This window comes from Erythrolamprus reginae, chromosome 8 (assembly GCF_031021105.1).
Source record: "Erythrolamprus reginae isolate rEryReg1 chromosome 8, rEryReg1.hap1, whole genome shotgun sequence".
Taxonomy (NCBI): domain Eukaryota; kingdom Metazoa; phylum Chordata; class Lepidosauria; order Squamata; family Dipsadidae; genus Erythrolamprus; species Erythrolamprus reginae.
The window spans coordinates 12,038,003-12,051,562 of record NC_091957.1 but is presented as its reverse complement, the minus strand read 5'-3'; the positions used below and the strand labels follow the sequence as shown (position 1 = coordinate 12,051,562).

At 42.7% G+C, this 13,560-nt stretch overlaps 1 protein-coding gene across 1 annotated transcript in view; it reads left to right on the top strand.

Moving 5' to 3' along the window:
- NR5A1 (nuclear receptor subfamily 5 group A member 1) overlaps positions 1–13,560 on the top strand; it is a 65,658-nt gene that overhangs the window by 38,243 nt on the left and 13,855 nt on the right.

Below are 13,560 nucleotides of genomic sequence, written 5' to 3'. Positions count from 1 at the left end.
TTTCCTGAGGACCAAAAAAGATGGTGAGGAAGCTGAATCTTGAAGAATTAAAAATAATAATAATAGTAATGGGGGGAAAGCTCAAGACAGGCTGACAATACAAAGTCTCTCGGAAACCCAAAGAATGCCTGGAACATCCGATGGGGGAAATCAAGGAAGAAAGAGAGAATTTTGATCTCTTCCCGTATATCAAAAAGACCAAGTTCATGAACATGCCAGGGAAGCATCAAAATAGAATTACTTCTTCTCCTCCTCCTTCCTTTTTCCTTCCTTCCTTCTTTCCTTCCTTTCTTCATTCCGTCCGTCCTTCCTTCCTCCTCTTCCTCTTCCCCTTTTTCCATCCTTTCCTCCTCCTCCTCTTCTTCCCCTTCTCCTCCTTCCTTCCTCCTCCTTCTGCTTCCTTCCTTCTTTACTACTCTTCCTCTCCTCCTCCTCCTCCTCCTCATTCTTTCCTTCCTTTCTTCCTTCCTTCCGTCCTTCCTTCCTCCTCTTCCTCTTCTCCTTCTTCCTTCCTTTCCTCCTCCTCTTCTTCTTCCCCTTCTCCTCCTCCTTCCTTCCTTCCTCCTCTTCTCCTTCTGCTTCCTTCCTTCCTTACTACTCTTCCTCTTCTCCTCCTCCTCCTCCTTCTTTCCTTCCTTTCTTCCTTCCTCCTCTTCCTCTTCTCCTTCTTCCTTCCTTTCTTCCTCCTCCTCCTCTTCCCCTTCTCCTCCTTCCTTCCTTCCTCCTCTTCTCCTTCTGCTTCCTTCCTTACTACTCTTCCTCTTCTTCTTCTCCTCCTCCTTCTTTCCTTCCTTCCTTCCTTCCTCCTCTTCCTCTTCTCCTTCCTCCTTCCTTTCCTCCTCCTCCTCTTCTTCTCCCCCTTCTCCTTCCTTCCTCCTCTTCTCCTGCTTCCTTCCTTCTTTCCTACTCTTCCTCTCCTCCTCCTCCTTCCTTCCTTTCTCCTCCTCCTCTTTCTTCCATCTTCATTCTTCTTCCTCTTCCTTCTCCTCCTCCTCCAAAAGGAACCTTGGAGGTCTTCTAGCCCAGCCCCCTGCTCAGGCAGGAGATCCTATACCAGTTCAGATAAACGGTTGTCCAGTCTAGTCTTTAAAATCCTGCGGTGATGAAAAGCACCTCCAACTTCTGGTGGCAAGCAATTCCACTGGTTAATTGTCCTCACTGTTAGGAAGCTTCTCCTTTGATTCCAGGTTGCTTCTCTCCTTGATTAGTTTCCATCCATTGTTTCTTGTCCTGCCTTCTGGTGGTTTTTCTTTGTGGCAACCCCTCAAATATGTCCATGAAGAGATAGAAAAGGTGGTGGGAAAAGAAGAAGAAGAAGAAGAAAGAGAAGGAGGAGGAGGTGGAGGTGGAGGAAGAGGAAGAGAAGAAGAAGAAGAAAAAGAAGAAAAAGAGGAGGAAGAAGGAGAAGAAGAAGAGGAGGAGAAGGAGGAGAAGAAGAAGAAAAAGAGGATGAAGAAGAAGAAAAAGAAGAGGAGAAGGAGAAGAAAAAGAAGAAGAGGAGGAGGTGGAGGAGAAGGAGAAGAAAAAGAGGAAGAAGAAGAAGAAGAAAAAGAAGAAAAAGAGGAGGAAGAAGGAGAAGAAGAAGAGGAGGAGGAGGAGGAGAAGGAGAAAAAGAGGATGAAGAAGAAGAAAAAGAAGAGGAGGAGGAGGAGAAGAAGGAGAAGAAAAAGAAGAAGAGGAGGAGGTGGAGGAGAAGGAGAATAAAAAGAGGAAGAAGAAGAAGAAGAGGAGGGGGAGGAGAAGGAGAAATAGAAGAAGAACAAGAAGAAGAGAGGAAGAAGAAGAAGGAGAGGAAGAAGAAGAGGAGGAAGTAACAATGAATTAGTAATAATCACAACAACAATAATAATAAATAATGAAGTAATACTAATAATAATAATAGTAGGAGGAAGAAGAAGAAAGAAAGAAAAAGAAAGAAAGAAAGAACGAACGAAAGAAAGAAAGAAAGAGAAAGAGCAAAACCAGAAACAAGACCGACAGGACCTTCTCTCTCTCTAACCCCCACCCTCACTGCCCAAACAATGACTTCAAGGTCCCTGGGGTTGGGGGGGGGGCAGAGTGGGAGGGGGGAGGGAGCAGGTTGGCGCCTTCCCTGCGAAGGCCAAGAGACGATTGCCTCGCCGTGCCTCTAATTGCCCTCTTGACATCGAGGTCCCCGACAATATTCCCTACGCCTCCGGACTGCAAAAAAGGAAAGTTGAGATTCCAGCTCCCTTCAGATAGAGAGGGTTTCATTTAAGGGCCCATAATTCTGTCAGCCGGTGGGTGACAAACGAGGGGAGGGGAGACCCCCGCCGACTGCCCATGGCCGGGCCGGAAAAAAACCGACACAGCCGTCCATCCCTGCCAGTGACAGCCGCCCTGGCCTTCGGAGGCTCGGCTAATCATGCGCATCAGGCCCAAGAGGGTCTCCATGGGTTGCCTGTTTATGGAAGGGGGAGCATCCAGGCAAGAGGTCAAGCGGGAAGGCCATAAATACTGGCTCTAAGTGGGTCGAGGTGTCAAGCCTGGGAGGAGATTTGCAGAGACCGCAGCCAGCCTGTAGGGTGAGGTTGGGGGGGAGGCAAGGATGGGGGGGGGGACGGGCGACAACGAGGGAAAGCCATTCTGCTGGGTGAGGGTGCCTGAAGCGGCAAGGCCCTGCTTGCCTGCCATGTTGAATGTTGAGTTTCATACGTAAAGAATTAAATGGGGGTTTTTTAGCTCAGGGTTGAACTGAGAGAGGGTGCTCCTCGGTGCTCTTTGTTGGGTATTTTGATTATTATTATTATTATTATTATTATTATTATTATTATTAGTATTATTAGTATTAGCAGAGTTCATCTGGCTTAATTTGCAGCAGAGTTAGCATGGCAAGAAATAACATGTGGTTCAGAATCCTATTTGTTAGCAATGAATGACCGCTCCTTCATAAAGATGAAAAATACAATCTTTACTTACCATTATGTTGATTCATGCAATTGATAGATTGCAGGCAGATAAGTTTATATTCCAGTCCATATTAATAACTTCTGGATGGTCCCATGTGTGAGGATGGCTTTGGATTTCATCTCACACATGTGTCCTCAGCCGAGGACAATGGATCACACACAGGAGTTCAGAAGAAGAAGGTAGAAGAGGTAGAAGAGAAGGGGGGAGCATCTACTCTGCAGAGGTTTATATAGCCTGCAGGGTATCTGCCCCTTTTGGTCATCAAAAGGTGACACACTGGTCAGTTAATTGCGACCTGACCATAGAGATGTGTTTACAACAGTGTTTTTCAACCAGTGTGCCGCGGCACACTAGTGTGCCGTGAGATATGGTCAGGTGTGCCGCGAAGCTCAGAGAGAAAGAAAGCAAGAGAGAAAGAAAGCAAGAGAGAGAGAAAGAAAGAGAAAGAAAGCAAGAGAGAGAGAGAAAGAAAGCAAGAGAGAGAGAGAGAAAGAAAGCAAGAGAGAGAAAGAGTGAGAGAAAGAGAACAAGAGAGAGAGAAAGAAAGCAAGAGAGAGAGAAAGAGAACAAGAGAAAGAAAGCAAGAGAGAGAGAAAGAGAGAGAAAGAAAGCAAGAGAGAGAGAAAGAGAGGGAGGGAAGGAGAGAGAGAGAGAGAGAGAAAGATACAGAGGGAGGTAGGGAAGTTGAGAGAAAGAGAGCAAAAAAGAGAGGAAGGAAGAGAAAGAAAGAGGGATGGAGAGAGAGAAAGAAAGAGGAAGGGAGAGAGAAATAGAGTGAAAGGGAGGAAGAGAGAAAATATTTTTGTCCAAACTTTTTTTAGCCCCCCCACCCCACCCCGCTCAATGTGCCCCAGGGTTTCATAAATGTAAAAAATGTGCCGCGGCTCAAAAAAGGTTGAAAATCACTGGTTTACAAGACAGTGCAAGCATGTAGTAGAGTAGTTAAACCCAACACTCTTTGAGCTTGGTGGGTTTCTTGCAGATGTCTCGTGACGACATCGGGGCTAGAACGAGATTGGGAGGAGGAAGAGGAGGAGGGGGAGGAGGAGGAGGAGGAGGAGGAAGAGAACGACTATGGGGGTCCTTGGTGTCTCTGAGCTTTGGTGATTTTCTTGCAGATGTTTCGTTACCCAATTCGGTAACGTCATCAGGGCTAGAAGGAAGGAGACGGGAGGAGAAGGAGGAAGAGGAGGACGGGGGGGTCCTTGGTGCTCTTTGAACTTAGTGGGTTTCTTGCAGACGTTTCATTACCCAACTCAGTAACGTCATCAGTGCTAGAAGGAAGTGGATGGGTGGTGTTGTGGTTGGCTCTGGCCCAGCTCCTGCCCCAGGGAATGGGGAGGTGGATGCAGGGGAAAATTCAACATGTCACAGGCCTGTGTTATTGCCGACAGAATCAGTTCAGAGTTTAGTTTCCTCGGACGACGAAGAAGGTGGGAGTGACTCGGCAGAGGAGGGTTTGGCACACAGCCAAGGCAGTCAATCTCCCTTATCTTCTATAGGTTCAAATGATGACATTTTGGACCCACGCAAGTGCAGAATTATGCGTAGAAGAGACCAAGTAAGAACATATTATAGGAAATAAGAGAGGCCACCTGTGTTTGGGTGGGGCTCCAGTAATTAGGGCTGCTGCTATAAATAGCAGCATGTGGGTTTGGCCGTTGTGGAAGAATATCTGATCGGAGTTCGTCAGGAATCCTGTGTTTTCTGGCCTTTGTTGCTTTTTCACGCCGTGGAAAACAAAGCAGAGCAACGTGTGTGTGTGTGTGTGTGTGTCTCACTTTGTTGGAAGAAGAAGGGGTGTGAAGTTTCTTCACAGCTGCTAGCTAAGTACTTAATGACTGCTTAAGGTTAATTGTACAGACTACCCGGTTGTTTTGGGACGAGTGCTCTTTGCAATACAAAAAGAGCGCTTAGTTTATTTTGACTTTTGTGATCAAGAACATTGTTTTGAATTTTCAAATGTGTGTGTGTGTCATTACCAAAGGAAGGAAGGAAGAAGGAGGAAGGGAGGGGAAGGGGGGGTCTGTGGGGGTCCTTGGTGGTTCTCTGAACTTGGCTGTTCTCTTGCAGACGTTTCATTACCCAGCTAGGTCACACCATCGATGACCAGTGTAACCTAATCCCTGGCCATGGTGTGCATGTGTGTATATATTCAAGGAGCCTCCCCTGCCTTATTGAAATAAGAGGAGGGGTCTCTGCAGAGATCTGCAGAGTCTCTGCTCTCTCTGCCTAAGCGAACTCCAAATTATGAGGCTGGGGGAGAGAGAGCTAAACTCTCCCTCCTGCTATTTAATATCTACATGAAACCGCTGGGTGAGATCATCCAAGGGCATGGGGTGAGGTATCATCAGTATGCGGATGATACCCAGTTGTACATCTCCACCCCATGTCCAGTCAGCGAAGCAGTGGATATGATGTGCCGGTGCCTGGAGGCTGTTGGGGCCTGGATGGGTGTCAACAGACTCGAACTCAACCCTGATAAGATGGAGTGGCTGTGGGTTTTGCCTCCCAAGGACAATTCCATCTGTCCATCCATTACCCTGGGGGGTAATCACTGACCCCCTCAGAGAGGGTCCGCAACTTGGGAGTCCTCCTCGATCCACAGCTCACATTAGAGAAACATCTTTCAGCTGTGGCGAGGGGGGCGTTCGCCCAGGTTCGCCTGGTGCACCAGTTGCGGCCCTATTTGGACCGGGAGTCACTGCTCACAGTCACTCATGCCCTCATCACCTCGAGGCTCGACTACTGTAATGCTCTCTACATGGGGCTACCTTTGAAGAGTGTTCGGAAACTTCAGATCGTGCAGAATGCAGCTGTGAGAGCAATCATGGGCTTTCCCAAATATGCCCATGTTACACCAACACTCTGCAGTCTGCATTGGTTGCCGATCAGTTTCCGGTCACAATTCAAAGTGTTGGTTATAACCTATAAAGCCCTTCATGGCATCGGACCAGAATATCTCCGGGACCGCCTTCTGCTGCACGAACCCCAGCGACCAGTTAGGTCCCACAGAGTTGGCCTTCTCCGGGTCCCGTCGACTAAACAATGTCGTTTGGCGGGGCCCAGGGGAAGAGCCTTCTCTGTGGCAGCCCCGGCCCTCTGGAACCAACTCCCCCCAGAGATCAGAATTGCCCCCACCCTCCTTGCCTTTCGTAAGCTCCTTAAAACCCACCTCTGTCGTCAGGCATGGGGGAATTGAGATATTCCCTTCCCCCTAGGCCTATACAATTTATGCATGTTATGTTTGTGTGTATGCTTGGTTTTTAATAAGGGCTTTTAGTAATTTAAATATTAGATTTGTTTTATGCTGTTTCTTATTATTGTTGTTAGCCGCCCCGAATCTACGGAGAGGGGCGGCATACAAATCTAATAAATAAATAAAATAAATAAATAAACGTGACTTGAAAGAATATGAATGGTTTTCAGGATGTGTGCGCAGTTATGCGCCCATACGAGATTTGGCTTCTGCACATGTTCAGCAAACGAACTCTCATGCGAGGAAGCGCGCATGAGCGAGACTTTGGCGATTTTTGCTGAATTTTTTTTGCTTCGACACTGTTCGGGCGGGCTCTCTGGTAGAATCCTCCCAAAAATTCACAGGTACAAATTTCAGACACACACACATTTGAAAATTCAAAACAATGTTCCTTATAAGGAAAATTCAAATAAACTAAGCACTCTTTTTGTATAGCAAAGAGCACTCGTCTCCAAACAAACTGGTAATTTATACAAGTCCCTTATCAGTTCTGTGATACTTAGCTCGCAGCTGTGAGGCAATTCACAGTCCTTCTTCTTTCACAAAGTGAAACACACTTTGCTCTGGTTTAGTTTCCACGCAGGGAAAAATCAGCACACAAAAAGTCAAAGTCAGTAAAGCAGTCAGGAAACACAACGATCAGATAATCCTCCACAATGGCCAAACCCACAGGCTGCTATTTATAGCAGCCTCACTAATTACCACAGCCCCACCCAACTACAGGTGGCCTCATTTTCTTTGATAATAATCTCTCAGTTGTTGTTGCCTATGCATCGCTCTCCGCATGCGTGGCTGTATCATTAACTCTTGTTCCGAATCCAAGGAGGAGAGAGATAATTGATCTCCTTCTGAGCTGTCTGCCCCACTCTCCTCCTCCCTGTCACTCATGTCTTCTTGGTCAGAGGAGCCTTCACCATCAGATTCCACCAGGGGCAAAACAGGCCTGCAGCATGTGGATGTCTCCCCCACATCCACAGTCCTTGGGGCAGGAGCTGGGCCAGAGCTAACCACAACACACACAAGCAAAAAATCGGCCGAAATTGCTGAAATCTCGCTTGCACAAGCGTCTTCACACAAAATTTCACTTGCTGTACATGCACAGAAGTGAAATCTCATGCGCTCACATCCTGGATATTGCTACCGGAACGCAGCACCTTACCGTTCCTGTAGCAGGCTACCCCTGGGGCATTCCCATCCCCTTGCTAGCATTGACTTAATGAACTCAATCTGTGTAGTCTGGAGGACAGAAGGGAAAGGAGGGACATGATTGAAACATTTAAATATGTTAAAGGGTTAAATAAGGTTCAGGAGGGAAGTGTTTTTAATAGGAAAGTGAACACAAGAACAAGGGGCACAATCTGAGGTTAGTTGGGGGAAAGATCAGAAGCAACCTGAGAAAATATTATCTGACTGAAAGAGTAGTAGATGTTTGGAACAAATTTCCAGCAGACATGTTTGGTAAATCCACAATAGCTGAATTTAAACATGTTTGGGATAAACATATATCCATCCTAAGATAAAATCCAGGAAATAGTATAAGGGCCGACTAGATGAACGATGAGGTCTTTTTCTGCTGTCAATCTTCTGTTTGTAAAATTTATGAAATTGCAGAAATAAATAAAGTAACATTGGAAATACAGGAAAGAGACAATACTGAATTCTACCAGACTTGGAGCAGGTGAAAGCATTTTAAGGTTTTTGGGTTTTTTAATGTCAATATTCAATAAAGATTCTTTTTTAAAAATGCAATTAATAAATAAATCCCTGTCTTAAGGCATTCCTTCTTCTCTTAGAAATCCCCCCCATCTCACCCCCCCCCCAGCTGAAATGGCCCCATTAGCCAGCCTGGAAACAATTTTCACTTTTAACTAGCTATTCGGGACTATTAATTACAGGTTTAAGGATTTGCTGCCTTGTCTTTAGCTCTGATCCCGGACAAACCCCCACATTCAAGTTCCTCTTTGCCCGTAATAATAATATGGGGGGGAGGAGAGACCTTTTCCCAATCGTGATGAGACTTTCTCACCCTTTTATGAGCTCCCAGGGCTTCGAGGTGTGTGCAAATCCTTCAGGAAAATCCCAAACTTTAGAAGGGCGGCGAACAGAGGGCAGGGAGGAGCAGCTAAAGGGGGCGGGTGGAAGAAGCAAGGCTAGGCTAAAGGGTGAGTGGGAAGGAAGAAAGGCAAGGGGGGCGCCCCTCCCTTTTCTTTCTTCAAAAGACACCTTTTCAGTGCCTTTGCAAGCACGTTGTTCTCTGCAAAATCTTTCCTCCTCCAAGCCGCCCCTCCCTTTTCTTTCTTCAAAAGACACCGTTTCAGTGCCTCTGCAAGCACGTTGTTCTCTGCAAAATCTTTCCTCCTCCTAGCCTCCCCTCCCTTTTCTTTCTTCAAAAGACACCGTTTCAGTGCCTCTGCAAGCACGTTGTTCTCTGCAAAATCTTTCCTCCTCCAAGCCGGCCCTCCCTTTTCTTTCTTCAAAAGACACCGTTTCAGTGCCTCTGCAAGCACGTTGTTCTCTGCAAAATCTTTCCTCCTCCTAGCCTCCCCCCCCTTTTCTTTCTTCAAAAGACACCGTTTCAGTGCCTCTGCAAGCATGTTGTTCTCTGCAAAATCTTTCCTCCTCCAAGCCGGCCCTCCCTTTTCTTTCTTCAAAAGACACCGTTTCAGTGCCTCTGCAAGCACGTTGTTCTCTGCAAAATCTTTCCTCCTCCTAGCCTCCCCTCCCTTTTCTTTCTTCAAAAGACACCGTTTCAGTGCCTCTGCAAGCACGTTGTTCTCTGCAAAATCTTTCCTCCTCCTAGCCTCCCCTCCCTTTTCTTTCTTCAAAAGACACCGTTTCAGTGCCTCTGCAAGCACGTTGTTCTCTGCAAAATCTTTCCTCCTCCAAGCCGCCCCTCCCTTTTCTTTCTTCAAAAAAGGGGGAAAAAAGAAACCCCTTCATCCCAGCAGCAGGTGCTTGGGTTCGTAAGGTGAAAATAGTTCAGAAGAAGAGGCAAAAAAATCTTAAACACCGGGTTCGTATCTTGAAAAGTTCGTTAGAAGAGGCGTTCGTAAGATGAGGTACCACTGTAATTTAATAATAATAATAATAATTTATTAGATTTGTATACCGCCCCTCTACGTAGACTTGGAGCAGCAAAAAAAGGAAGTTTTTCATGTGACTGTTGTAGCATTCTACCACGGTCACACGATGAAAACTCATACGCCCGGCAACTGACTCATTTTTTTGTAATTTTTTATTTTTAATTAAATTTTATTTACATATATGTATACGACAAACAAACACACACATTTAAAAATTACGAAGAATAAAAATAAAAAACAAAGAATAAAGAATAGAAAGCAGGCAAGTCTGTATAACGGTACTAACTATGTACATTTTCTATTGCCAATTTTAAATAAAAATTAATAATTACTGATTGAAAAGAAGAGTAATAATCTTAATTGGTATAACTGACTCATATATATGACAGTCGCCATGTCCCCATTGAGGAAAAAGTCACTTTGGAGTATTTTTCCACTGTTACAACTTTAGCAGTATGCCCAAGCACATGTGATCAAAATTCAAACGCTCAGCAAAGGATTCATCTTCATATTTTTTTTGGGGGGGGGGGGGGTATAATTTTTTTATTTTTTTCTCCAACATGAAAGAAAACATACATGCAATTGGTTATATGCAAAACATACAATTGGTTGAAACACTATAAATACGTTAAAAAGTAAGAAGTAAAGTCTGAAACTTTATAGAACTATTCCAAAAGGATCAACTATTATGTTACAGAGAAGAGAAATCATAAACATATCAACAGATGACTATCCAAAATGTCACAAAGAATGAACAAAACTAAAATAGTTTGAAATATTTTGGTTTAAAACTAAAAGTCGCAAATTAGCGGTCAACGATATGGTTGACAAACTAGTTGTATATGTGGAAGGATTAGATAGTAATATCATAAATCTATAAAGATTAAAATTATACACAAAGAATATGAGGGAAAATGCAAATTATATAAATTTATATTTATATGTATATTGACTACAGAGATAAGTCATCACAGACAAACTCGATGTATTGCAAAAATAATCTCATGTTGTGGCATTATTATTCCTTTCTTTTATGATGTGTGCCACATACAAGTATATTATGGAAATTATTTATTACTTTTTTCTTTCCTTTCTTTTTTTCTTTGTTATATATGTTTTGTTTTTCTTTTTAAATGTACATAACCAATAAAGATTATTTTTAAAAAAAACAAAAACATACATGATATAAAAGAAACAAAGCATCCATGCTTAAAGATATTAATATATAACATTCCCTTCATACATCAAACAACTATTTTCCTTACATATTATCCTCTCTTCCATTTCTAAACCTTTTAAATTTAACTCAATTCCAGAACTTTCATTTATAAGAGTGCAAACTAAAATTCAATATCTATCCTCTTATATAGATAATGTGCCCGTATCTGTTAAAATGTGTTAAAATTTGTTTGCTTCAGCCTTCTATTTAATTTTAAACGCAAATTCATTGCCTAGAATTATCACCTCTCTCTACGTAAACTATTCAATTCTGTGTTACATAATTTAACTAGTGCTGCCACCCTTCCTTTTTTCGTCATCTAGGTCTTTCCTCTTTAAATTCTAATTGTCATATACATTGGTACCTCTGCCTACAAATGCCTCTACTTACAATTTTTTGTAGATAAGAACCGGGTGTTCAAGATTTTTTTGCCTCTTCTCAAGAACCATTTTCACTTACAAACCCGAGCCTCTGAAACTGTAACCGGAAAAGGCAGGGAGAAGCCTCCGTGGGGCCTCTCTAGGAATCTCCTGGGAGGAAGCAGGGCCGCAAAAGGCGGGGAGAAGCCTCAGCAGAGCCTCTCTAGGAATCTCCTGGGAGGAAACAGGGCCAGTAAAGGCAGGGAGAAGCCTCCATAGGGCCGCTCCAGGAATCTCCTGGGAGGAAACAAGGCTGGAAAAGGTGGGGAGAAGCCTCCATGGGGCCTCTCTAGGAATCTTCTGGCAGGAAACAGGGCCTCCACCCTCCCTGTGGTTTCCCCAATCGCACACATTATTTGCTTTTACATTGATTCCTATGGGGAAAAATTGTTTCTTATTACAAACTTTTCTACTCAAGAACCTGGTCACGGAACGAATTAAGTTCGTAAGTAGAGGTACCACCCTATTCCTTCAAAAATAGTTTTAAATTTTAATTGGTTTTAATTTCCATCCATTCATAAAATCTTCCCCGGATTCATCGTTATGACGGTAAGTGTCAGATTACCAGGTTCACTTAATGACCGGGTTTCTAACTTAACAACCGTGGCGATTCCACTGAAAAAAGTGTGGCAAAGAAAATTGTAAAATGGGGCAAAACTCACCCAGAAAATGGTCTCATTTAGCAAAAAAAAATTTGGGGGGTCATAAGCCAAGGACTCTTTCTACTTTTCCCCGCCTACAAATGCCTATATGGATCTTCTAGAAATCCATGCAAGATTGATTGATTGATTGATTGATTGATTGATTGATTTAGTTAGTTAGTTAGTCCAATACACAATGAGGGTTTTAGTGGGTATATGGCTATATACACATAGTAAAATACATGATGCAGGTTATAGAGGAGATACTCATAGTAAAATATATCTATGAAAGAGTAGAAAAGAAGATATAGGAATAGAACATATCAATGAAAGAATAGAAGAAGAGATATAGGAATAGAAGAAAGGTATAGGAGATATAGGAGAGCAATAGGACAGGGGACGGAAGGCACTCTAGTGCACAAACGTCAAAGCTTTGGAATAAAAAGTGACCTTTTGGCCAAGCAGCTAACAGTGGTCCCATCTCTTTTGTGGGGTTGGGTTTTAATATTGAATGTTATACATTTAAAATCAAAAATTCATTTTTTACAGCTCTCCATTTTTGGTGTCAGACCTTATTTCATTTCATCTTTTAAGTTATAATTTTCATACATTTCATAGTTACTACTTACATTTACATCTTAACATCCATCTTGGTATACAAGTAGTTATAATATCTGTTTAAACTAGTGACGTGTATTAATATTTCCATATACAGTACATACATACATGCATACATATACACTGCTCAAAAAAATAAAGGGAACACTTAAACAACACAATATAATTCCAACTAGATCAAACTTCTGTGAAATCAAACTGTCCACATAGGAAGCAACACTGATTGACAATCAATTTCACCTGCTATTGTGCACATACCACTTTGTACAGAACAAAGTATTCAATGAGAATATTTCATTCATTCAGATCTAGGATGTGTTATTCGAGTGTTCCCTTTGTTTTTTGAGCAGTGTATATATACACACATACACTCATTCATTCATTCATACATACATATATACATACATATATACTAAAACCAGCTAAAAACATTTGATACATACATATATACACACATACATATTATATACATATATACATACATATCTTCTAATTTACATTTGATGTACTTTTTAAACATTAATTTTATTTTTCTGTTCCAATTATACCATTTGTTCCAGATTTTGCAATAATCCATATCCCCTCTATTGTGTAACTCCTTTGTTATCTTGCTCACCTCTGCACATTCTAACAATTGTTTTTAATTATCACTGTGCTTGTGGGAACAGTTCCTGATTTCCAATTTTAGGCAAAGATGATCCTAGCTACTGTTGTTGTTATGACATATGATATATTGATTGTTCTTATTTATTTTTCCTCTTATAATTTCCAACAAAAGCAACTCTGGTTTCAACTCTAATTTTTGTTCTGTGATTTCCTCCAACCATCTTTCAGGTTTGGTTTTTTTTTCAATTTTTCACCTCTGGACATGTCCACCACATGTGGTAAAATGTCCTTCTGTTTGCATCCTTTCTCCTTCCTCCTCTTCTTCCTCCTCTGCTTCTTCTCCTTCCTTCTTTCTTTCCTTCTTTCCTTCCTTCCTTCCTCCTCCTCTTCCTCCTCCTCTTGTTCTTCTTGTTCTTGTTCTTCTCCTCTCTTCCTTCCTCCTCCTCCCACTTCCTCCTTCTTCTTCTTCTTGTTCCTTCCTTCCTTCCTCCCCCCCTCTTCCTCTTTCTCTTCTTTTTCTTTTCTCTTCTTCTCCTTCTCCTCCTCTTTCTCCTCCTCACCTAGTTCTTTAGCCAAAAATGCAAATTTAGGGTCCCTAAATTCAGAAACCTGACATTTGGTGGAAAGTGATGGGTAATCTCAGGACAGCTCTGGCACATGTTTGAAGCTTGCGTGCTTGAGGAGGGTTTTTGCCAATTCTAAGAGGTTTTTCCCCAGTTGTGGAAGTGATAACTTAGTTTACAAACTTGTTTTTTCAAAGGTGGTTTCAGTTGCTTTCACCAGG